The sequence below is a fragment of the Rhea americana genome, unplaced genomic scaffold (assembly GCF_003343005.1).
Source record: "Rhea americana isolate MKP2758 unplaced genomic scaffold, rheAme1 scaffold_96, whole genome shotgun sequence".
Classification (NCBI taxonomy): Eukaryota; Metazoa; Chordata; class Aves; order Rheiformes; family Rheidae; genus Rhea; species Rhea americana.
In genome coordinates, this window is record NW_028187155.1 from 2,455,559 (window position 1) to 2,481,469 (window position 25,911).

A 25,911-nucleotide genomic window follows, 5' to 3' on the forward strand; every position below is an offset into this window, starting at 1 on the left:
ATTTATGAGATTTTAAGACTTCAGCATATTATTGTTGCCAGAGTAGATGTATGGCTGAAAAAGACCTGCAACTAGGCAATRTTAGAGTTTTCAGAAGATGTGGGGGTTGTTGTAAAATATACCTACACACTTATTTATATGCCTGTAAGGCAAGAGTCAGTGCAATAGTACAGCAAACTTTTCCAAATGAGTTTCGCTAAAACTCAAAAACATTTGAATAAATGAGGGTTGAATTTTCCACAAAAAAMATGCATCACTTTGAAACAGAATCAGATGAATTGGGGGAGACCTCAACTCAYACTAAGAGCACATCAGATCTCAAGGGTGCTTTCTTGGTAAGATGATGAACATCCTGGTGTGAGACGGTCTTTGTGTTGATTTTGTGTTGTAGAAATTGCTACATGTTCTCAGAGCAATCTGATCCTGAAATGTTGGAGAAAAGGTTCTCTTCCTTAAGAGCTTCTGACTATTACAGCTAAAGCTGACTACAGGAACAAAACCACACCAAAGAACCCTGGTTTTGCACGCTCACGCACATGTATTTTCAAGCTTCGCTTTTGCAATATTACCCACGAAACTACTACTTTTGGAAAGGAMCTAAGAGGCCTTGCAAAAGTCACTCTTACCCTATTGAAATTCCATGAGCTTTGATGAGCACTATTATTAATTTGCACCACTTTGAGAGAAGAAATAACAGCAGTTTGCAAAAAGACACCAACATTCAGTCCAGGCAGCATGTTACAGTGGACGCTGTCCTGTTTCTTGCTGTAACTCAGTTTGCTGTGGAGTTTACTAGCCTGAATCTGGTCCATGCTTTAGCAAGCAAGGCTGCATACCACTCGGACAATTGCCTCCATACACGACACACCACAAGTCTCAGCTGGATTTGCTGCTTCTGAAATGAAAACATTTTGCTGACTTTCCCCAGCCATAGGTTGGTAATCATTACTAAAAACTTATCAACTAGACGGCCTTCATTTCCTGAGAGCCTGGACCTAATTACACCAGGAAACTCTGCTTTTTATTCAGACACTGAGAAATGTTGGTTTCTGAGCCCTTCACCTACAAAGCTGGGCTTTGTTCCAATTAGTAGAGGGTAAGAGAAGAAAAAAACGCAGCCAGACCTCAAAAGGCAAAGTATTACAGATTATTCACAGAGATGCCCTGGCTTCTCTCTACATTATTAATAATAGCAATAAAATGTCATAGCTATTTCATCTCTACTCTCACCCTTATTAATCTTAGCTGAGCCCTGCAAGGCCCCTGCAACGAGGTATCATTTTTCCCCAGCTTGCAGGTAAGGAATCTGATGTCACGTGGTAAATCAAAAACAGATCCCAGGGTTTCTGGCTCCTAATGCCATTCCTCGAAGTAGTAAAACAAGCCCGCTCAATTACATTTCTTTATCGGGACATTCAATCCAATGGCAGGATGAAAGACTCACTGCCAGATGTGCCGCTCTCACATCTCTCTTTTGTGTCAGAGGGCTCACCGAGATGTTCATTAACCACTATCTGCTTCTCATAAAGCTTAGCATAGAGCTGTCAGATCAGACTCCTGGTCAATCAATGTGTAGAAATGATAAACTGCASAGTAATACTATCCTAATTGTAGTGGGATCAAATCAAAATATTTCTGATGCTTCAGCAACRTCAGTTTTACTCCATGAGCCATGAGACCCCCCTCACCTCCCCTTTAGAGAACTTGGGAGCTTTCTASGCAGCCAGCCACGTAGAGGGTGTGAACGTTATAGGGCAACATCCGTATCTGATGGGAGATCTATCTAGAGCAGATCTGATCAGGGAAGGAAGCAGAGGAAGAGACAYGTGCTAAGCGGTGTGCATCCTTTGACAGAGGTTTCTGGACAACCTCCATATTGTGAAACCACCTACAGAAACACAGAGGCGGCTGCACACAGCCCCAGCGCACCGCACCTCGTCCCTCAGGCTCACAGTGAACATAGCTAGCACCACTCCTGCCCAGCTCCCAGGAGTAGAGGGGATGCGAAACACAGATGAAGGCCACTTCCTTCTAAGGGCTGGGCAGTGAGGCAAGAGAGCCGCATGGGAAGAGGCTCTCTTGTGTGAGGCYTCATTCACCATCACAACCAGCAACCCCCTCCTGCTAGGAGCAGGGGGAGGACACATGCAGGCCCTCTCAGGGTTACAGCACTCACTTCACAAGCAGTAGGAGCACTGCACGGCTGGGGCACCTGTGGTCCGGTTTTTGCTGGTGCACTTGTAGCCAAAGAGGCAACCCTAGAGGAGGTGGACACATGAGTGTCTCCTTGGTAACTGTCAAGAGCTTTACCCTCCACAAGGGCTGATTGCGACAGATCCTGTATTTTGGTTCCAGTTTGCTCTCCCAGAGCAGGCAGCGCTTCACCTTTCTTCTTCCTTCCACTGCAAAAGCTGGAAACAAGACACTGATCTATTACCCTGGGCAATAAAGATCCAAGCCTGTATTCTTCCTCACTAGAATAATCTAGAAGGGAGGTCAGATCATTTAGAACCAGCACTTTAATCTTCCCAGTGCTGGCAGTGAAGAAACAAATGCAAAGGCAGCTTTAATGAAACAGAACCAAAGTTTTTATACAACCATACTTTCTAACCTCTCTCACAAACCTGTTCTGAGCRATGCAATTTATTTATAACCCACAAGACATCACACATGTGGCTTGGAGACTGCAAATGCATGCTTGTATTTCTTTGGCTTGCCTGGCTGGACTCATCCTGCAGTTCCAGTGGCATTATCAAGCTGCCAGGCAGCAGCTGAGCTGGAAGTCTTCCCTTTTGCTTTTCCAGGCAGGTCTGTTGCTCAGCAGCAGGAAAGCTTTTCAAGAATCAGCAGTTCAGAAAGATGAGCAGGACCCCATCACTGCTCCTGGCCCAGTGCTGTCCTGCCACAGCACACCAGAAGTGATGCTGGCTCAACGTGTTTTGGCAAAGATCCTCTTTCCACTGGCACATATTTTAGTCCTGACCCTGAAACCCTGCCATGCTGTTCTGCCTTCAGATGAGTGTTTGGAGCACATGCCAAGCACGCTTGTAACAACTGCTATAGCACTTCAGCAATGCAGATTTCCCATTTCAGCCTAGAAGACGGCACCTTTTGAAGTGCAGTGATTTGCAGAGGTAGGGAAGAGCTCAGTCCTTCAGATGAAAGGCTGTTGAGCTGCAAGCTCACATAAACAAATAAAAGTCCTCATATAAATTGCCAAACATGAGGACATCTGCATGCCTGCTTGCATAGCAAAACTTCAGAATGGAGATCTGTGTCTGCAACTGGAACAAGTGCAGAGAGAAAATACCATGATGCCTACCCTCRAGCAGCTAAACGCTTAGTATAGATTCCTTTACTGAAGGGAGGAATGTAGAGAGCCAGGCTGGATGCCAACCACAACCCAAACAAGCTTAAAATGCACACCAATTTGACTATCAGGTTTAGTTCCAGCTTATTATACCTGTATGTCCACATTCTTACAGAACTCCCACCAAGGCAGCAGCTCAAAAGCACCCATGGTGGCAGATGATCTTCACTGGTTCCCTAACCAAGTGCTGGCTCCTTGGTTTGTTAGATCTCACAGGCACCATGAAGCTGTATCCTAAAGGAATTGTGAGACACTTGTAGGAGTAAAGCAGGTGTTTATTCCATTATTGCTTGCTTTGTTTTTGTCTGCCTGACATGGGAGAAAGCTGCTTGGTCCTGCTCCAGTGATGGATGGCAGAGCTCCTGTGAAGGAGCCCTGTCGGTTGCCAGGAACTGCTGGATGTACAGCAGCCTGGAGCTGCCAGCAGCAGGATCCGAGTATCATGTGGCTGCACACGCAGGCTGCGATGTCTCTCCAGGGATGTCGGCACAGATTACCTCCTCCCCCCGAGCAAATTTTGTTATTACTCACAGTACTGCCTTTCTTTATTCCATGCCACACAACAGTTCCCAGCTGCAGCCCCACGACTGATGTCACCTTGGCAGGTTGAGAGACATTACCTTCTGTCTGGGGCAAAGTTATTTTCTAAGTATGCAAAAAATGACAAACTGTCTGCCCTCACTGAGGACACGGCTGAAGTCACTCTCTTGCAAGAAGCCAGAGTTTTCTGAACATTGCTCAGCAGCCTGGAAGTCTGGATTTCTGTTGTTTAATTCCTGGCTCTGGTCCTGACTTACTGGGAATTCTTCAGCAAGTCACTCAAGTAGCTCTGTGACTCAGTTTCCCTGTTAAATWGCAGTATGAACTATTACCTTCTGGCCATGGTTGCTGGAGGCTGAATGACATCACTAGGACACTTAGTTTCAGGGGCTTAAGATACTGCAATATTTTCTGTTGATCTTAAATTATGCACTGGTCTCCTGTAAGAGCTCATTCAGTCCTTGTAAGTGGTTCTTTGTCACTGTTCCCATCCACACCCTAGTTCCTTTTTGAAAGTCAAATACCATAAAAGGCAATTTATAGAGACTTGGATCTATAAAGAAGTCAAATAGGGTCAAGCCTAGCTACATCTTTGCCACTCTGAAGTGCTGCCAAAGAGGGGTGGCTTCCCACTCCCCCCACAATCTGTGGCAAAAAGCAGTCTGTCTGAGGAGCCTCTGGCGTGGGTAGGATCTCTCCTACCCCTTATGGAAGAAAAAAAAAAAAAAGAGAGAGAGAGAGAGAGACGATCTCTCTCTCTCTCTATATATATATATCTGCACTTGAAATAGCTAAGAGCAAAAGGCAGATGATGCCAAGATTAGGTAGCAGAATTAAGGGGAAAGCAAGTGTCCGTAATCAATCAGGGTTCGACAATAAAGATTTTATTTGCACAAAACTTTTTTTTTCCTTAAAAGACAATTATGCACAAGTTCGAAGAAAAKCTGGTGGCTAAGAAACTGCCAGATGTTGATTCACTCTTGCTTTCTGCAAATATTTTCATTCTGTTGAAAACCCAATTTTCCCTCAAAAAAGAATATTTTTCAGAAAAACCGTGCACAGCTCCAATGACAGCACATGACGCAGATGAAGTCAGAGGAACTCTGCCATTTAGCAGACTTCATGCTGCTAACTTTCCGCCTTTCTCTGGCCTGGAGCAACAGAACCAAACTGGTCTCACTGTCTGGTAACGAGTTTGGCGTTTCCCCTCGCAGAGAAAGAATGTTTAAAGAAACAAATATGCCAAGGCCGGGATTTAACAGAAATTAAAAAAATATTGTTAATTATATTAATAAACATTGGTAATGATGGTAATCCTCATCTGTTTCAAAATGATCCTGTAACTTATTTAAAGATGATCTGGGGCTGCAGCTGCCAGGAACAGAGGACATAGCCGAAGTCACAGAAGACCRCAAAGCAGCCAGGGTACAACAGTATCCTTCGAGATTCAACCCGAACTCCTGAGCTGACACCAAGAGGCCTGAGAAATCTCATTACAACAAGACAGGCGGATCTATGTTTTGCATCTCAGTTGAAAGATGGCATCTCCAGAAGAGTAGCCCCTTAAATAAGCTCAGGGACTGTTCTAGTATTAACTTAGAAACACATATAAAACGTCATTGCTTAGGTAATAATCCATAATTTCATACCTGGTCTCTCATGAGATTCAGTGCACACTTTCTCAGCTTGAGCAGCTAGCAAAGCCCAGAGCTTAACTAGCCCGCTTAACTTCCCCAAAAGTCTAACCTATGTCCTGGTCCAGGTTAACAGCAGCAGGCAGACGACGTAGCAAACGTTACGTCACCCAGCCCTTCGCACGCCACCGAGCACGGCTAACACCCCGAGGCTACCGAGAGCTGGAGCAGCACCACTTCGAAGCATTTCTATCGTAAACACAAATTTACTGCCAGCTACTGATGAATTAAGCATGAAGGGGGAGAGCAAGTCAGTGTGCTGTCTCATGTGTTCATTTAGCCTGCTGGCACGTGTGATTTAACCATAATATAATATTTATGTTTTTCTAAAAAAAAAAAAATTCACTTTGGACTCACTTTTCACAATGTCCTTTTGTTTCATTTAGTGAGCAACAGCTGCTCATTTCAAGAAGCTTTTGGAAAAAACATTCATCTGCTCCCAAACTAGACTACTGTTGAAAAAAGCAGATCAGACATCAAAATGAGGGGAAAAAAAAGATGCTATAAAAAGGACAAATAAGAAGAATTTCTGACAAATATGTTTTGGTTGTTGCTAATGCTAACTCAAAACATAAATCACCACAGGTGTAAATTCACTGGAAACATACATCTTCCCATCCAAAATAAATATAGCCCCAGAACAAAATCTGCAAGACCTAAATGGCAACTTGCTCGGCAAATGGGTGGGTAGACTTGCATAACTAGCACCAATATTGCAGTCTGGATTATTATTTGCAGATGCTTCTTACAAGAGAACCATCTCCCCGATCCCTCAGCACCRCTCTTTGGGAGTGCTTCGTCTCTGCAGCTCGTGCAATGGTTGCAAAGCACATCATGCTCCCAATCCTCTTCTGGGAGCGAAGAAGTGGGGCTCTTAATACTGGAACAACTTTGCAAACCATGAAGCAAAGTTTGCTGCTCAGGTCTGAGCCAGGGAGTTGTTGGAGCTGTGTTCCAGGCAGTTTGGCTGCAGAGCCAAGCTCTGGCTGCCCACGAAGCATGCTGACAGGGAAACTCCAGCAAAGTAACTTCACAGCAGCCCAAGGGCAGTTCAGAGAGAGTTGCCTGTCCCAGTTCACCTCTGGGAAAAGAGGGCTGACTCGGACTGAGCCAATGGAGGTACCAGCACTGGGTACACCAGGCTCCCTCTGGATCCACAGATTGGAAAAGCTCAACCCCTGAGGCCAGAGCTGTGATGTTCATGRGGTACCAAGGCCAAGCTCAATGGTTTACCAGGTTTCTGAAGTGCCCAATAGCAGGGGACAGGGAAAAGGCTTTGCATAAGAAGGCAGGGGACAACACCCTCCCTCACTGTTCCTTAGCAAACCTCTGGTGCAGTGTGCAATAAACACACATTGGTACCAAGCTTGGACAAGGCCTAGTTCTGTCTGCAACTACTACAGGAAAGACTTCATTTTCATTTCTTCTGACAATGTCCTGTGTATTTGGCCATCTTAAGAGAYGTTGCTAATGAAGCCTGGCAAACAAAGTCTATTTTTGCTAACTGTAAAATTGAGACAGGAAGCTGGGGTTTAACCGCTGACAGGCAATCCTAGCACTTGGGCCCTCTCCTTTGACTCTCTGGCCATGGCTCCCTTTTAGGTCAGCCATATACACTACCCTGTGGGTCGAGAGTGCTGCAGCTCTGCTGGGCTGAGGAGCAAAGCGAGTCCCTGAGGTCTGGTGGAGTGCAGTCAGCTTATGCTGTAGGGCTGCCGCACAGGCGCGCACAGCAGAAACATCTCAGGAATGAAGCATATATTAAAAAAAACTGGTTTCCAATGACAGCAGCAGAAACCTCTCTGGCTGCCAGACCACAAACAAGCTGGAGACATTTCCCTCCCTCACTCTACTTGACATAAGACCTAAGCCAAGCTCCTTCTTCAGCAGCTCTCCAAAGCTGTTTAGCATGAGACCTTCCGTATGTCTGATTCCTGGCTGCACCAARAAACTTGTCCTTGTGCTGGCTTGTGAAAAAGGGTCTGATTTATGGGGCCCTAGCAGCAGCAAAAGCATTGTCTTGTGATAGGCTAGGAGGGACAACATAGACCTCAGAGTTTTCAGGAGCCCTAGGCTAGATTTCATGCCAGACCAAGAGACCCCCAGCAGCAGCAGCTTTTGACTCCTCTGAAAAACTAAAGCAAGATGTTTTCAGTGAAGCACCAAAAAAGCCCAGAGTCCCAAATRAGCTACAGATAGTCTTTGCACCTTGATTTACCTGGGCACGAAGGCAGGACAAGGCAGATACCTCTCTGCAGATTGAGATCCAAATTCCACTTCAGGCATGTGCTGAGGCTGCCCTTCTGCTTCCCCTGCAAACTGTGCCTGGACTTTTGAAACCAAGATTTCAAGGCAGCTGGCATAATGCTCATTTGTGTGCAGCTGAGCAGACTGCCTTTCTCATGCACCCAGTGGCACAACTGGCTTACGAGCACTTCTGGTCCTAGTCCAAGCAGAAAAGAGGGCGAAAYTAATATGCCTACTAACTGCAGAGAAATACAGATACATTGGCACCTTCATTAGTCCTCTTATTGGAAAATTTTTACTTATTTACCTGATGACAATAGTCCAAAGATGGAGCTCAGAGCAAGGTCCTCTGCACCAGCTAGTCACYACAGTGCTAAGCACAAGCAAAACCATGGGCAACTTTTTCAAAGACATCCAAGTCAATTGAAGGTTTTAAACAATTCTCACACTTATAAAGCTCATGAAGGAGCTAAAGGGAAGGTGCAAGAGACAAGCCTGGAAGAGGAAGAYAGAAAGGACAAGAATGATACTAGAAAGCTTAGCTTCCAGAAAGCAGATGKGGTTGAATCATGCAGAAAGTTTTATGACTACTCATGCAGGAAATAAGTGATGATATAACATTATGTTGCTGTGTCAACAACTGACACATCACAGCATACCAATTTCACAGATTCCCATGATATTTTAAAAAATATCTTAAACTGCAGAGCAAGGGCAGAAAACTTGCCTCAAGTCTTGCTGCACTATGGCTCTACAGAAAAACCGGTYGTCCTGAGCAGTCTCAGCCCTTTTGGAAACCAGTACATATGAACTGCATCATGCCTTGTCATCCACAGAAAGCATCTGGAGCTCACCAGACGGCTGCTGATACGAAACCGAAGTACCAGCCTCCCTTCCCTTTCCTCCTCCGAGAAAACAGCACTCTGTCCCAAAATGCATTCAAAGGGTTCATTGTTGTCTACAGTGGTTTTGGCCAGCCTGAAAGTCATCGAGTTTGCRGGCAAAATTCTGTATGGCACAAGCAGGCTACAACACTTCTCAAGGATGAAGGAAAGAGACTGTCAGAAGGACTTTTTATTTGTTTTTAACACTACGCATCAGAAACGTAAAGCATTCCTCTCAACTGCTTCTCTCCCACATTATAAGCCAACACACTGAGTCCTGCTTCTCACCTGGTGTCGTCCCTGGAAGCGACCATCACTGTGACATTGCAATGCCAAGCCCCATTGTCACTTCCCATCTGGGCAGGAGGTTAGGTCTCCGTTGCAGCAGCAGGACAAGGAGACTTCTCCATGAAGGATGGAAGGTAGCTAGGAAACCTTTGCAGATCTTGTTTTGGGATTAAGATCCMAAATGCCTGGATCCCACTGTAATTCTTTACACAGGTATAAAAGGAGAGGCAAAGACTATTATGCTTTTCCTACAGTGCTGTATGTTTTGCACAGGAGTAATAGCACTTGGTGCTGTTTCAGGACGTCACTGCTTTTGTCTCCCATTTATCACCTTCACAGGAAGACACGTAGTAACTGTGAACCAACATTTCTCTCCAGAGCATTCAAGCAGCTCATTCCCATGGGCTCCCTGCAAATTTTCATGGCCCAAAGTGTTCACCCTCTCAGGACTCCTACAAATGGGTAAGTACAAACCTATTGCCATGGCAAAGTACAGCTCTATTTTAAAACTTTTTTCTCCCTCCCCTTGAGGGTAACGTTGACAGAACATAGGGCATTTCTAAATTCAGATTGGTGCCAAAAATCAGTGCCCAGCAGGCCAGATCCATTGCCCACAAATGGGCAGAGCTCTGCTTCAAAGATCTGTCCCCATATTTGTACATAMAACAAACTCACTTTCACAAAACAGCCCCTAATTTCAGGGAAGCCCTGTCCTCTCAAAATCAACAACATAAACCCCTCTCAAGTTCTGGGCTTTCAGTCTTGTGAACTTCTCAAAGCAGAGAGATTTCAATTCCTGACCTGGGAACTGCAGAGGTGGCCCAAGGTCCTTGGTGAGTGGCAGTATGGTTACTAGACCAGGTGGACAGCAGTGATGTTTCTTCTTCAGCCACATCCTCTTGGGAGCCTTAACAAGGTGCTCATGAGGATGCAGATAGGAACAAAAAAGTGATGAAGTCTTTAGCCTGGGCAGGTTGTTCTGAGAGCTGTAGAGAGGAAAAACACATCTCCTGGAGAAGCCAATGCTGCTGTGGCAACCCAGCTCCACTCCCAGCTGCATTCATGGATCCTGACACCATCATCTGCACACTATGTCCTCAGGCTTGCAGCCCATGACCTCTTGGCATCACAACCACTGAGGAGTGTGAGGGCAAAAGAACCACCAGTTTAGCCAACAGCTGCTTARTACAACAAATTACTCATTTACAGCTTAGATCTTCTAGTGTGGGGCAAAAAAAGCAAGTAAACTAAGTCAGATTGAGAGAGATTTTTGGCACACAGTCCACTCATGTTTAATACACTGGGGTCTTGCTGTTTTGCACCAGGTCTAAAGCTAACAAACAGGAGAGTAGAGGACAGGATTCAATGTATCACGGAGAGGACTTTCTTCAGAGTAACMGCCAAAAGTGACACAAATATTTGACTTTACATCTTCCTTCAAAGTTGGCATGCACAAGCCATAAAACCTCAGGGTTTGTTATTGGAAGCAGTCGTTTGCATTTCTACCGACTCAGTCGCCAGACTGTTTTTCCAAGGATCTGCATATTTACCTTCTCTGGTTGCTTCTAGCAGTGGAACACAGGAGCAAGATCCTTAACAATCAGCTTAGAAGGCCCTCATGTGAGAAGATAGGAGGAGTGTCTCCAGGAAACCTTGGATGTCATAGAATACTCAACTGGAGCTTACACAATTGCATCTCAGTTGAAAAAACAAGCAGTAGCTCCTTCTGGCACAGGCGTACCTAGCCTGGGACCTGGGTCAGCTTGACACAGCATAGGGAGCTATGTTTTTGCTTCTAGCACTGTGTTTGGTATGAAGCGTATACTCAGATATCAGCARAAGGAATGAAACTAGAGTGCCCTGTGAGCCATGCAGACAGGCTAYCTCTGTTCAACATGAATTCTGCAAAACTCATTTAATCTGTAAAGAACAGTTTTGTTTACAATCTGGTTTCATTTTCCATCCCACAATGTTAAGAGAGATTCTCTGTATAGACATGTTTCCCATGTAATTTTACTTTTAAGAGCACCCTTTCCTTTTGGAGAAGTTTGCTGGAATTACCAGGAGAGAACACATGACCCTCATCCTAGAAAGAAATATGTTATAAAGCAATCTGACCTCATACATGAGAGCAAGCAATTCTGTTCATTAGCCTATTCACTTACTTGTACCAGCAAAACCTTTCCCCACCTCCACATTAATGCATCAGTTGCATCTATCAGGTAAGAGCTTCTCCAGTGGGTTTGTGCTGAAGCAGACGCAGTGCTGCTGTCCAGGGCAAGAGACAGGAGCTCAGCCCACAACCATGACTCAACTCTCCTGCCCCTGCCAAAGAAGCAGTTTTGGAATGAGAAAATGACAAGGAGACTTAAATTAGAAAGTTGGTGAAACAAACGAAAATCCTCCTCAGTTTGACTGAAGAGGTTCTCCTCTTATCCAGAAGCAGGATTTCAGGCAGGGAAAAAGGGAAAGGGCGTGTAAAGCTTGAGAGGTGTCCTTAGAGGATTACACATCACTGTACAGACACAGAGACAGGCTCTGGGCAAGTGACTTTTTCCTGCACATGTGAAATATTTTTCTACATTTTTTTTTAACCACTTGTTTTAGTAGAACAACAGCTGTGACCATACCAATGTTCTGCACACAGTATATGAGCTGATGCACTACATGGACATGTCAACATACTCCATATAGTGCTGCTTCCCATACTACTCCTCTGGTCAGACTGGCCATATAACACAGAAGGCAGTAAAACTTGCCCCAAATATTCCCCCAACAACTGCAGAGAATACCAGTATTTCTAAGTCCACATACATGTTCAGGAAYGATAAAAACTTCACTGCCACAGTCAATAGCAGATCTCCTAACTTTAATGGGGCTCAAAATACAGCTATAGGTAAAGTGCCCCAGAGAAGACAGACATTCAAGATATACCCATTCCTTCAAAGCCTCTTCCCAAACTCTCCCTCAAGAAGTTGCCCACCTACATAGTTATTGGAGACACTTCTGCAGTTCATGAAGACAGAAAGGTCTTAGCTGGCATCTGACAAAGGCATTTCACTGCCCCAGCTTCACTGGGAGAAGAGAAGGGTGCATAAATTTGGCAATTAAGTCCAGCTGTTTCAGTCTTGGCTAAATAGCTAGTTGCTGTATCTAGCTTTGCTGACTCCTGCAACAGCMGAGATGTGGGCAAGCTGGCATTAGCAGACACACACTGCTCCCCTCCAGCTCATGCTTCTTTCTCTTTTCCTCACTGCAGGGACCCTCTGCCCCAAAGCATCACTGTAAAAATGAAGAGGTGGCTACAGGCACCTATATGCCCTCTGTCCTCTATGGTTGAGGCTGAACTCCATATGTTACCTAGATGGTTATATTCAATCTGTACAAGGGGCAAGGAGGACCTTAAACTGTAAGCTCCCCAGGAAAAAAAAAAATCTTACTTTATTTTGAACATCATAATGAATGAGCATCAAGATGAATGATTCTAACGTGACTCAACTATGTATTTAGCTAGTAAAAAGGTGTCAGATGTCCAGTAGATCAGTGTGAAACAGACTATGAATACTGAGAGAAGAAATCTGAAACTAGCATAAATACCCTGCCTMTAAATCATACCACTGTGAAGAAAGCTAGAGGCACCATGACAAGGGTTCAGATTGGTTTTAAACACAGGCTAATTCTCTGCTTTGTGTTGATTTAAGGCAGACCCCATTTTTCCAGTCTTTCAAGCAGAGATCATAGACAGATTTTTTTTTCCCCCCTAATAATAGCACATTATAAGCATCTCAGGGAGGCTGGTTTACAACCATTATATTGACACAAGAAATAGGACAGGCTGCTTGGGTGCAATGTCCACGGGCTCAGCGTGGGCAGACACAGGAGCTGCGCCCACGGTTTGAGCCAGCAGCCAGCATGCCTACTCCAAAGCCACAGTGGCATAGTTGTGGCAAGCAGAGTGCCACAGACACGTGCTGGTAAGCCAGGGAGCCCTTTAGCTGGGTTTGGCGACATCTGCACAACACCAGCTAGGACACAGGCAAAGTAAGCTTAGCCCTGCTTGAAGAAGTGCTGTGTCACYAGCCCAGCTCCCCTCTCCAACCCATCCCTTACAACTGCAGTTTAGTTTAGTGAGCAAGATGAACTACCATAAGCAAACAGCATCTCTAATCATCAGCAGTGATGAGGAAAAGTTTTAGTGTAAAACTTCCCTACTAATTAACACATCTCAGAGCACAGYTGCAACTAAGGCAAACCTCATCTTCTTCCTGTGCTTACATCTTTGGYCCTGGATGCTTCCTAAAAGACTCTCTCGCCACCCCCCAACTTTGCATAAAACTTTCTTTGCCAAGTTTCAACCCACAGCTGAGATCTATAGCCAAATTAGTAACAGGGGAAGGTGGCAGTTCAGAACAAGAAGGCTGACAGGGTGAGGCTCACTTCTTCCCACAACCCTCCATGACTGGGACAAGCATCAGGAAAGAGATCCTGTGTCACAGGTCTTGGGGGATCTCACTGCAAAACTGGTCATGCAGGTGTATCTGCTCCCAAGCAGGCAAGACAGATATTGTCACAGGAGGAAAAAAAAAAAAACTAATTAATCCTGTCTACCACGAATGATGTCAAAATAGCATGTTGCTTTTAATGGTAGTCAAGCAGAAAATGAAGTAGTGCAAAAATGAGAAGCCTGAGGTGCAATGGTCTGGAATAAAACRGGGTCTCCAAGAATGACAGTGTTCAAGTGCCCTTAACATTTGTGCTTTCTCCTGAACAGTGGGAGGTCTRTGAGCAACAGGATACTGGGTCCTATCTGCTGCCCCAAGGCAGTTCTCCTAGCTCCTGCTTCAGGAGTGCTGCCAAATTAACAAGCATCTCCAAGTTTCAGTATAMCCCCAGGAAACACAAGCTGGATGGCCTTTTTGCCCACGGACGTGCTGTGGACATCTCCTCACTGATGTACAGAATGGCAGCTTAGACTTTCCAACATTGTTTGATGTCACTACCTACTGTGTCTGTCACATCCCCACCTGCCCATCAATCCTGATGCACAGATCCCAGGCTCTCTGGGGAAAAGGAAGTTTTTTGTAGTTTTTTTTTCCAGAGCTTGTGCAAGCCATCGAGAACATAACGAGACTGAAGCAGTGTGCACARAAGAGCACATATCCAGCAGGCACACTGCGGCCCAGGATATGGGGCCCATCATAAGTATGCTTCAGCAGGATCTTCTGAAATGCAAACCTCAAAACCTCAGCGCTCTCAAACATGTCCATGTGCTCATACACAGACATATGCTCATAGCAGCTGACATGTTACTACATATTTGTAGACTTAAATGMACTTATAATGCACATATAAAATGGACAAACTATGCCTGGAGTGAAAGCTAGCTAAAAAGGATCTTTCCTTTTGGAGGTGGTTTTAAACACAGGAGGTGGTATGACRCACCCTAGCTTCAGAATTCAAAGAGCTGGACAGTCCAGAGCTAATTTTCCTTATTCTCTCTATATCAAGCATGTCTCTCCCTAGACTTGCCCTCAAAAAAGGCTGAATATATGAATTGTCTGTAAATTCCCAAGAATAAAGTGACTAGGCAAGGCAGTTGGAGCCCGTAAGAAAATCCCAGAGCTGACACCAGTCCTGGGCAGACCTGCTGCCCCAGCACATCATTTGTTTSCTACTTGCTCTGGATCAGATGTTTCACAGAGCTCCTGCAGTGCCCCAAACTGACTGTCCTACCATTCTCATCATTTACAGACTCAACATGCTCAAGCAATAGCTCAAGGACAAGCTCTCAAATGTGCCTAAAGGGGAGAGATAAGTGCCAGGACATGGCACTAACTGGAAGCCCAACCAGGCTGTAGCAGGGCTTAGCACACTCGCAAGTGCAGCTGCCCATCTGGAAACATCCAGGCTGCAGCAAGGCTCAGCAAACCTCAGCTGCTCACAGCTCGGGGATTTACCCAGCAGCCCAGTGACAGCCAYGGGATTGGGGTGGCAGGAGAAGGCTCTGCGCATGATCAATGCAAATCTGAATGGCATTTGCAAGAAGGGGCTGGGCATTTACAGTAAAGAGTTAAAGCTAGAGACAGTGGTCGCGGTTGAGCAGGGTGCTGAAGTAGGCAGACCCCGGAGCACTCCCTTCCCCCCTTTCTAGGATGCCAAGAGTGGATGGATTTTGCTGCTTTCGGTAGTCTGTGCACAAAGGAGATGCCTTTTCCATACACGAAACAGATCATTTCCTTGCTCTCAAGAAAGAGACATTTCTCTCCCACACATCCCTGTACTTTACACACATTTACAACTCTTCCAGGGAAGGGAAAGACCAGGGTCCCTCCCCATCCACCACCAGCACACGCTGCATGCCCAGTTGTCCCCAGGGACAGTGCCAAACTCTCTCCTGCCAGCCTCAGCTGCTGGGCATTTTGCTTCCTAAAAAAAAAAAAAAAAAAAAAGCACACACACACACACCCCCCTTGTTGATGGGGGACAGCCCAGCAGAGCAGGGTCTCCAGGGAGGGGAAGGCCAGGGAGCTGGGCCAGGATTCAGGTCGAGCTAGCTGCTGGCAGCACTTCAGTTGGCTGAAAAAAATTAAAAAAATTGTTTTAAAAAATAACGAGGAGGGGAGGGCTGGGGAATTAATATCTTTAAATATCTGACAGCTGGAAAATGTGAGCTGTCATTGTTTGAAGCCCCCCTACCGCTCCTCCTGCCCTCCCTGAACCAAACAAGCCTGCTGAAAACAGAAGTAATAAAGCATAAAARCCAGAACTGGAAATACTGACTCCCCTTTCTCCTGCTGCTCCTGCTGAGGGAAGGGAACAGCTCTGACCTCAMCCAGCACTGGCCTCCTGGCCCATGAGGTCTCTTTGCCCTCCCGGCCCCCTGCCCTCGCACCCCCTTGGCTCTGCCCCAGCAAGGTCAAAAGCCTTCGGTGCTTTGAGGCTCTGGGATACGTGCTGGGAGGCCTGGGGGAGGCTGTGGCAGGAGATTTCTCATCTTTCACCCTCTCGGAGCAGCTGTGCTCCATCTCCACACACAGCACTGATGTTGCTGCTGTCCCCATGAGGGTGAATAAACTCCTTTGAGATTGCACGGCTGCTATCCCCGCTGAGCTGCCACAGAGGATGGATGCAAACCAGCTACTCCATATGCAACCCATTGTAAAAATCATTGCTCCTGCCACTTTTCCCAGCTTCACTGATGGCAGATGTCAGAGATTCCAGGAGCTGTCAGCCACAAGTTGAAACAAAACTGTTTCTCTGAAAACTGACATTATGCTACTTCTTCCATATCCATGAATGGTTCAGGATTAGCTACAAGAAAACAGAAATTCAGGGCATAAGACACATACATCAGCTTCCACCAGCCAGCAGCGGTCAACACTTCTAGTAGTATCAATAGTTCATTTATCTCTGAACCTTCAGGCTATTTTCCCCTTCCAATAGCTGAACTTGATCCCATGCCATGAGCCCCATGCACAGGCTTGCCACAGACCTGCTTTAGACAGCACCCTGAGCTTCTCCCCATTTCAGATTGAGCTGGTACCAGCCCCACTGCAAGCATGAAGAACAGCACAGCTACGAACAAGTGTTTCAGAAGCACCACTTACTGTCTTGTACAGATAATGGACTAAACAAGAAACAACAACAAAAAACATCTCCTGTAGACTGCAGACTACTTGTGGTCCATGTGGCTATAAGTGAAATGATCAGCAGCTTTGTTTTCAATGAAAAGCTTGGCAGTTTGTGAGAAATACTGATTGTTGCAGGCCAGAAAGGTTCATTGGAGAAGACTGTCTTCAAGTTTGGCATTCCTGAGTTCTACTCATTCTTCCAACTTCAACCTTCTCAAATATCATAGTGTTAAGCTGATGATAYCAGGACTCTGGTGCCCTGAAGAATTTGGTTCCCTAAATCTGGAAAGAAGATTTGAGGATAATTTTCTGTTCCTTTCCTTTAAAGCCGCCAAGATTTTCATTAAAATCCTTAAAAGTATTATTCTGAAAGTGCTGTGCTCAAGCACTGAAATTACATCTGTTTGGTTTACTTATCAATCATTTTACTTACCCATCATTACCCAAAGATATTCAGTTCCAAGAGGTATTAAGTAACTTAGGCTGATCTGACATTTCCAGGGGTTAAGAATGGACAGGAAAAGGAGTCCCCAAATACCTAGGTYTGTGTAGCTGCTTTCCAGGTTTGTATTAAGTCACAGGCTGGCAGTGGGTTTAATTGCTCATTTTCTCCAGTACCACATCAGTAAAAGGACTCAACGGAATTGCCACTGGTCCYGGTCAGTGGATCACATTTAGCTGATCCCTTTCACATCTGGATTGGGCCAGCCTGCATCCCACATCAATAAAAGCCTGTGATATATCCATATGGATTTGTTTTTCCATCCCAGCTGCAGTCAGTGAGGATAGCTCATGGAGGGTAGCACCTGCAGTCAGTGAGGAGCTCGTGGAGGGTAGCACCTTGCTAGCAAGGTTATTTGTCTGCATTGTCTCATTTTCTTTTACTGATTTTTTTTCATCCCATCTCCCCTGCTTCCTCACACAAAGTTGAGTGGCTGTTAGGAACCACCACTTCTAAGACATTTCCTTCACTTCAAACTTGCCTGCTTCCACGATTACTTTGTAATTAATAGAAGCCAAGAACAGCATTATAACCACACTGCACGGCCATATAAGCATATATAAGCATATATAAGCATAACCACAACTTCTTTACTTCCACCCCTCTGGAAACTCGTGTGGAGAGAAGGACCTTAAACAACATACAATTTCTGTTACTGAAAGACATTCCCCAACATACCTTAAAGCAGACAAYAGATAAAGGGTTTTGCAGCCTAGAGTAAACTAAACCTACTATTAAGATGGAGAATCCTAGTGTTTCARAAAGCACATCCACATTTCAGGTTTAACGACAAACAGAAGTGTGGAGTGACAATCTGAAGGCCAGCTAGACATCTAACTCTTGGCTGGTTGGAGAGGAGGAATTATTTCTGGACAAGGCACATTTTCCCCTTTCCTGAAAATCATCTAATTCTTGGCTTCTTGCTCAAGAGGGTAGGACTGTGCCTCTCACCTGTGCTCAGAACCAGGTGCAGACTTCATTCTCTAAAGAAGGATCCATGCTTACAAGCACTAAGGAACAGAACTCTAACGTGAGCCTATAATCTGCAGGGTCAAATGCGACTCAACTGGAATTGCAAAAACTGGGCTCAGGAAATAATTAGGGATGGAAGGAGAACCTTAGCATCTTGACCTGGTCTTTTTCACTCTCTCTCTCTGATCTGGCAGCATCCTTTAGGACTTAGGTTACTATGTTTCATAAGCAATTGGTTTCCTGAAATTTTGGATGGGAAAGAGATAACAAGCACACATTGAGAAATCTCATCAGCCTACTCATGTAGGTTAAATCCCGAAGAACACTGTATCACTCCAGTTCTTGTTGCTTTAAGAGCTTTTTGCCAAGAACCTCATCAGACCTTAAGATTGTAACAGATCTACAGCAATAGYGCACACATAGGAAAAAATTAAGATCCCAGAGACATTCGGTTTCTCACCCCTTCCTCTGTCGAGTCCCATGCACTTCCACAATGAACAGGAGAATTCTGGTCAAGACAATTCACATGTGTAAGCCACATTTTCCCTGGTATCTTCCTTGCTATATACCCACTAAAACCAAAGAGAGAATCAAAGCATTTCGCAGCAGCTTGTTTCAAAACCTCAGTGGCTCTTTCCAGGCTGTCTGCCTTCTTCCACCTTGCCRTTATCCAGCTGGGAAGCACACATTTATATTCATTTATGTTCAAACAGGCCACCCCATTTAAAAATAAATGGATTAAAAGTTAGTCTGGAAAAAGGATTAAATCCTATTGCACTGCAGTGAAGCCTGCATATTTAGGCTATGATGTAACACAGGCAATGGGAACTCTCCCCTACAAGAGGCATCAGGAATTTTAAAGTTACAGCACAGCCAGCACTGCTACTTGCGATGCATTTAGCAGATGGTGGAAAAGCATGGCTTTGTCCATTTACCTTTTATCAAATGTTCTAGTTCTTCCAAGTCTAAATAGACATTTAATGACTGCAAATACTCAATGCATTTCTGCAGATGGATCTAAATGGCTCTCTGAACTCACAAGGGTTGTTGCGGCACTTATCTTCAGACAGCAGAAGAATACGCCCACTCATTCATCCGTTCACTCACTTTACATCCATCCAAGACCCACATATGGATATTCTGCCTGAACATGGCCTTTCCATTGCAGCAGATGGTTAAGGCTATAAACAACCTGGCTGGTAGGCAGCTACTGAATTCAAACATCARCACCTTCCTGTTTTCACTTCCCACCAGTGACTGTAGCCAGGCCAGTGCTGCTCAGTCTCCAGCTTTCCAGGAGAGAATAACTCCACAGCTGGTAAAGAGATCAGGATCATCTAAGTCTTTTCTACTTTTAGATATCAAAATCTAGCTCAAACGTGAGAGAATGCTACCCCCCCCCCAAAAAAAAAAAAAAAAAAATCCTGTAAGACTGGCCTGGAGAGCCAAAGAGTCAGAATGGTAAAGTAACAGGCATGTCTCCACCAGAGCTGCAAAGACCCTTGACTGTATTTAATGCATGCTAAGTACAGACCTGGAAGCCACAGCATTGCACAGCCCAGACATCACAGCAACACAGCTAGGGGCAGAGCAGTATGTAAACACTATAAGTCTGCTTCCAGACCCAYATCGGTGGCTCTGCATGGTGCTGCACTGCTCCATGCTGAACCACGTGCTGGCTACCTCAAGAAGGTTGCTTCCAAATACCCAAAGCAGCCCAGAGATAGCTAGGAACAGATCTCCCAGGACTTGCTAAGCCCCCTCCTCATCTCATCTATACTATGCTAAGCTGCTGGCTCTGAGCATGCTGGGTGTGGGGAAGGAAAGGGGGGGGGGGGGACAAGAGAAAACAAAAGTTGCACCAGCAATGAAGCAAAAGTGTTCAGCAGCATTGAGGCAGACCATTAAAACTTCTGCAAAACCATTTTGCTCTGACTTCCTCTGTGCCTCCCCCCACCCAGCTCTGCTTACCTCTTGTGTAGCACAGCCAGAATACAGGAGAYCTGTCATGTTCTTTCTTTTAATTAAGCAAGAGCAAGAGTAAGTTAGGCAACATACTTAAGAGTTTCTCTAGCAGCTGAGACTGCCATTCTTGGGAAAGGGCTGGCTTCAGGATTAAATCAGCAGCTGTGTTCAAGTGCCAAATCACTGGGTCAGGAAAAAAAAAAAAAAAAGGGAGTTTGATATGTAAATAGCCTTGTCACTAGTTACCTCGTGCCTTAAAGTGAATTGCTGTGGCTTCACTCCATTAGAGCCTCTGCTTCCTCAGGGGCAAGGCAAGCAAGTAGAGATGGTGCAAAAATCAAGTAGTTAAATCAGAACCCAGATGATGTTATCTGGAACAGCCTCAAGGAAGATTTAGTCCTGTAAAACCCCAGCATCCTCTTCCGCTACCAAAAGCCAGATACATGGAGTCCGTCCTTTATCAGTACAGGCTAGGCAGATTCACACATCTGCTGCATCAGGCTTTAAGCTGATGTTTATAACAGCAGAATTGCATAGGAGACAGCCTTTCTCTTCTCAGTTCTTTCGGGTCAACTTCAGACTGCTGCCCACACCACAGAAAGGCCCCTTGAGCCGTGAGGCTTAACGGACACAGGGGTAGAGGAGGACTCAGTCGCGCAGGCTGGGGTTTGCACACCTATTCCACCTAGCTCCACTGGGAATCACAGCTTTAATCCAATCCACATGGTGCTGAAAACATATTCCAAAATTCCCCGAGAAAAATTCTGAGCGACTCTCCCACAGAGAGTGTTCAGCAGCTGCAAAGCAAGCTGCACTTGGAGGACAGCGTGCGAGGTGTCACAACTCTTCCTGCTATGTGCCACAAAGCAGCTGCCTGCACTGGCCACCRGGGACAACAGGGCCCCGAGAACACATCCTCATCATGTCTTCTTTATAATCTCCTCTAAGAGCTGTCTGATGCATTTCAGAGGGGATATGACTCCTACAGAGTAGTTTTAAGTGTCTACTCAGTTTCATAATAAACCTCTTATCCTTTACCAGGGAAATCCAGGAAGATGGTACTGACATAACAGTGTAGCTGAGAGCATTAAAGATGCTGAATAGCCTCTCCAAGTCATCATCATCAGTTCAGTATATTTGTTTTTTTCTTTAGAGTCAGTCACMAGTGTGGAACAGGATATTGACATAAAATGGCCATAACTGGGATGTTGAGTGGCACATAATGTTTGCTCAGGGAAGCCATAAACATTGCTGGCAAAATTCAAAGAAATCTCATGCTTTAAAAATAAATAAATAAAGCTGTTTTTCCTTCACTTTGATAAAGCTGACAGTTTTCAAGGACATCCACTAAATCCCTCAAACACATGCTCCACTTCTCAGCTGAATGTGTACAAATTTCCAAAGTGCTAAACCTCTTCAAGCCATTCAGCTTCTGCTTTTATTTGTAATGCTTCTGAGATTTTACAGCAGCTATCTGTATTAATGGGGACCAGAAACGAGGCTTCATGTGTAACCCTAAAGGTCAATCGCATCATTTTGCTTGAACTTGCCARATAACCAAGAGGAAAACAAACACTTGGAGTTTCCCATATGACGAAGAGTGAAGCRCACTGTCCCAAAGCAAAGCAAAAGTCCTGTACTAAGGAGGATGATTTAAAGCAGCAATTCACACCCAATTAAGTAACGGCAACACACACACAGCACCTGGTGTCAGCAAGATAATCCCTCTCCCTTCCAAAGTTACATGGCTTTTTCCTCTGTTCCAAAGGGGAGAGCAAACACTTGCTATTTTGGGAGAATGCTACCAGAAGAAATTTGTATTCGAAATTAAACTCAACTCCGCCCATCTAAAGGGAGTTCTGCAGCCTTAGGACAGCAACAAGCAGGCTCTGCCCAGTCCTGTCTATGGACTATCATATGACACAGAGCACAGTTGCCACAGCAGAAATCCCACCAACAGAGAGTGGGGAGGGTTTTACAGCCTGAAACTGCTGGGAACACTAAACAAGTTTCAGATTAAAAGTCATCTCATCCTACACTGGATAGCCCTGGGGCCACCAACATGGGGAACAATATGCACTGCATGTCCTGCACTCCAAAGGTTGTTGCACTCTGTACAGCTTCATGGGTTCAGTCCCCCAAAGACACCATGGGGGCTGGGAGCACAGAGGACCTGCCTTAGCTCTGACACAATGGCATGCAGACTCCTCACTGTCCTGAAATGGGTGGGACATGACCCACCACAATCATTTCAAGTAGCCACTACCAACAACGTGAACCAGCAACCACATCTCCTCTAGCTATGAGACCTGGTAGCTCTGCCCTTGCCACTTCTGCAGCCCAACAGGCTGTCACACTCAAAAGGAAACCTCTGGAGTTCAAATCAAGAGAWAGTCACAGTCACCAATAGCCTGTGTTCTACATAGAAGTTACAGGGCTGGAGGACAAAGTATTCAAAAGAAGCAATAGTGGTCTGAAATGACTGCACATAGCAGCAAAGTTAAGAGTTATTTTGCTCCTGATGAGACAAAAGCAGCCCAACATCTCTTGATAGCTTCCTAAAGAGTCTCTTCCTAACCATCCCCACTTCTACCTAAAGGGAGAAGGAACTGTRTACTACTGTTCGCACCCCAGTATCAGCACCCATTCCCTTTCACCAAACTCTGCTTAGATTCAGATTTAAATCCCCACAAGCAACAGATGGGCTCTCAGAGCAAGACAGGAAACCCAACCGCAGGAAAGGGGACTATAGATTTAAATTTCACATTTGCAAGTTTTCCTGGCAGAGAAAAATCAAATGCAAAGAAGCACTATGCAAGCTTCACAAAAACCTTTCTCAAAACTATGATCACTGGAAATGTGGTCATCTGACCTCACTCTCTAGCCAGTCTTCAACTTTCTTCCTGAGACTGYAAGCAGCAGTACCTTCACGATGTGATTTCAGTCACATGCTGCAGCCAGGAAGCAGAGGAGTAGCCAGTTCGTTTCCCACAAGCCATAGAAGAGCTCTAGGACAGTGACAACCTTGGTTATTAACAATGGCTGAATAAAACTAAGTATTTCAGAGTAACATCCCTCACTAATTCATGTACTGCTTCACTGCCTTTAATAGCACTTTCCCTCAAATCTGCACTCTCTTCTGCCTAAAGCATTAATTTCCATTACCTCAAGGAGTATCAAATTCCAAACCTTTGCTGCAGCTTTGGGTTTTCACACTCTGTTTACAGACACCTCATTAGCCTCCCCACATCTGGGGTGGAATATAAGGTGTTTGTTCTGCAAAATGCCAGAATCGGTCAACATAACTGTCTGATTATATACAGGCTCCAAAGTGTCTCATGTATAAGAGAAGAAATTAAGCAGATAGCCTGTAGAGCACTGAGATTTACAATTTTCTTCCTGGAAAACTTATGGTAACCCCAGTTCCAAAAATAATACTCAGAATTGCCTTCCATGTGGGAAGGAAGCATTTTCTAAAAATCTTTGATCTCTGTTTCAGAGAAGGGAACTGACACATTAATTAGAACATATTGCTAAATTGGGTTGCTATGTCACACTATAGGGCTAAACCAAAGCCAGTATCTGAATGTTGGTGGCCAGCTCCTGACAGAAGTTTTTCTCCAGGACCTTTTTTCAATTAGTGAAGCAGGAACATACCAATTCAGCTCTTGCATAAGCCCTACTATCAAACCTCCCCTAAATTACTGTCCTTCTGTTACTAAAACTACTTTCTAACAGTTATTACTCAGAACTTCATTCAGGCAGAAGCCTGACTTTCATATGGCTGTATTACGCAAGTGAACCAGTTAAAATGAATTTTTTTTCAGACCACCACTGCAAAGGGAAAAAAAGATGCTAACAAGCCTCATTTTACAGGTAAGGGACCAGGACACCACAGATCCCAGGAGTGCTCCAGGGTGCAGGTACAGTGTGGCTGCATTACAGCTCAACCGTGGGATGTCCATTGCAGCTTTACTTTCACAGGAGGGAAACCTGTCTGAGGATGACAAGGAACAGGCACTAAAAAGCCTACCTGTCAAACCCTGCCTGAGGATTCAGCAGCTTTGGTGGTTATGTCCAAGAGATAATTCCAGATATTCACTACTCTGAGGTGACCTAATCCCTAAAGATTCCCAAAACTCACCAGCCCAAGTGTCATCCACACAAGGGCGCTCCTCCYGTGTAGGCTTAATTGCAATCCAGAATTTAGAAGAAAAACATTCTAGAGTAGATACCTTGCATTCTCTTCTCCACACTTTATCACTGCTCTCAGAGCACATCTATACAGGACAGTGGGATTTCTAAGGCCCACACTACTCCTGGAGTCAGTCACTCCTGACTACACTCYCCCCMCCTCCCCCTCGCCCCCAAAGAAAAAACAAACAAAAAAACACTTTGCTTAATCAATATGAAGGGCACATACCATCTAATCTCTAACTGAGGAGGCTTCCAATTTACCACTGACCCCTGTTCCCATACTCCACCATGAGCTATGGCCAAGTCCCTGAACGTATCAGTACACTGCAGACCTCACGTCCTCTAATGGGATTGCCTCTATCTTTAGACACCATATGCTGACAGCATTTGTTTGGATTCCTTTCTTGGACRAAACTTCGCTTGAAACACTGGATTTTCTCCACTTCTTCCACTTTCCTTCTGTAACATGAAGCAATATTTTTTTCCTCTATAAAAACTGAAATTGGGAGCATACAACCTTAATTTCAAGGTATTTACAATTCTTGGCCTGCACAGTCTCAGCATGACCCTGCCAAGCACTACTTGCTGCTTGGAAGGCTGACAAAATGTGCTCAGCCATAAACAAATAAACTTAACTCCACCATCATGCTTAAAATTAAAGAAAAAAGACCAGTTAGATTTCTATGCCTTTTCACTAGAACAGCTAAGGCAAACAGAGTAAAAACAGTCTACATAAAGCTTTTCAAAACAAATACTGCTCTTCATACATCTACCACCTTTTAAACACTATCAGCTAGCTATCAACTTTGTTGTTTTGCAAAGGATGACCCTGCTGTGGCGTGATACCACACTTATTGACTGATCTGCTACCTTTCATCAGCAGTTTATGGCAAACATGAAGCCAGTATGARGTCAGACCAGGTACCAACTCCCTTTGGAGTAAAGGATAATGGAGAAAGGGGGGAAAGGAAGAAAATACACCTTCTGTTTTCTAAAGAGAGCTCATCTAAGAGCATCAACCTGAATGAGCAGATACTCTGTATGGTTTTATCCACAGAGATTACAATAATTGAGGGCTGAGTCGTAACTTTGTTATATTTACATCTCAAAGGATTTGAAAAAGCAGAAAGTCAGCTATTCAATTTAGATAGCTGGAATTTGGCACAGCAACCTAACCTAAAGTTTCCATTTATTTCAGTAYTGGTTGGAGGAGATTCCTAACCACTGTTCTTCTACCCTGAGTGTTCTTGTATCCTGAATTTTCAGTTTGTAAAATAAGTTAATTTATAAAGAATCTGAATGACCTCAGAGAAGGAGAATGACGAGAGACTTCCTCTGTCTGGATCTGATAAATCATTACCCAGTTGAGGAGGATTTGCTTATATGGGTGACCACAGGCAACTCGGTAAGATATTGAGGAACCCAGTGTCTTCAGCTTTACAGTCTCAGCTTCATGGTGTGGTGCAGCCCCTCTGACCTCAGCCAGCTCAGACTCAATGCCATGGTTGCATCCTGTAACTGTGGGCTCAGAAACTGAGCCTGAGCTCAGCAATGCTGGAGGTTCCCAGAGCACTATCTATCTGCCTGCAGTGCGACTCTGCCTGCACTATAGACTTTTCCT

The 25,911-nt window shown here is 44.9% G+C and overlaps 1 protein-coding gene across 2 annotated transcripts in view; it reads right to left on the reverse strand.

Annotated features, from left to right (window-relative positions):
* The window catches only part of P3H2 (prolyl 3-hydroxylase 2), an 87,186-nt gene that overhangs the window by 34,797 nt on the left and 26,478 nt on the right, over positions 1-25,911 (reverse strand). Inside the window, exon 1 of one of the 2 annotated variants that reach the window (XM_085325169.1) lies at positions 18,589-18,609. The exons of the other annotated variant lie outside the window; for it this stretch is intronic. The gene's annotated coding sequence lies outside the window, so the exon portion shown is untranslated. Of the gene's footprint in view, positions 1-18,588; positions 18,610-25,911 lie in introns of those variants that run through there. 2 annotated transcript variants of the gene reach the window in all.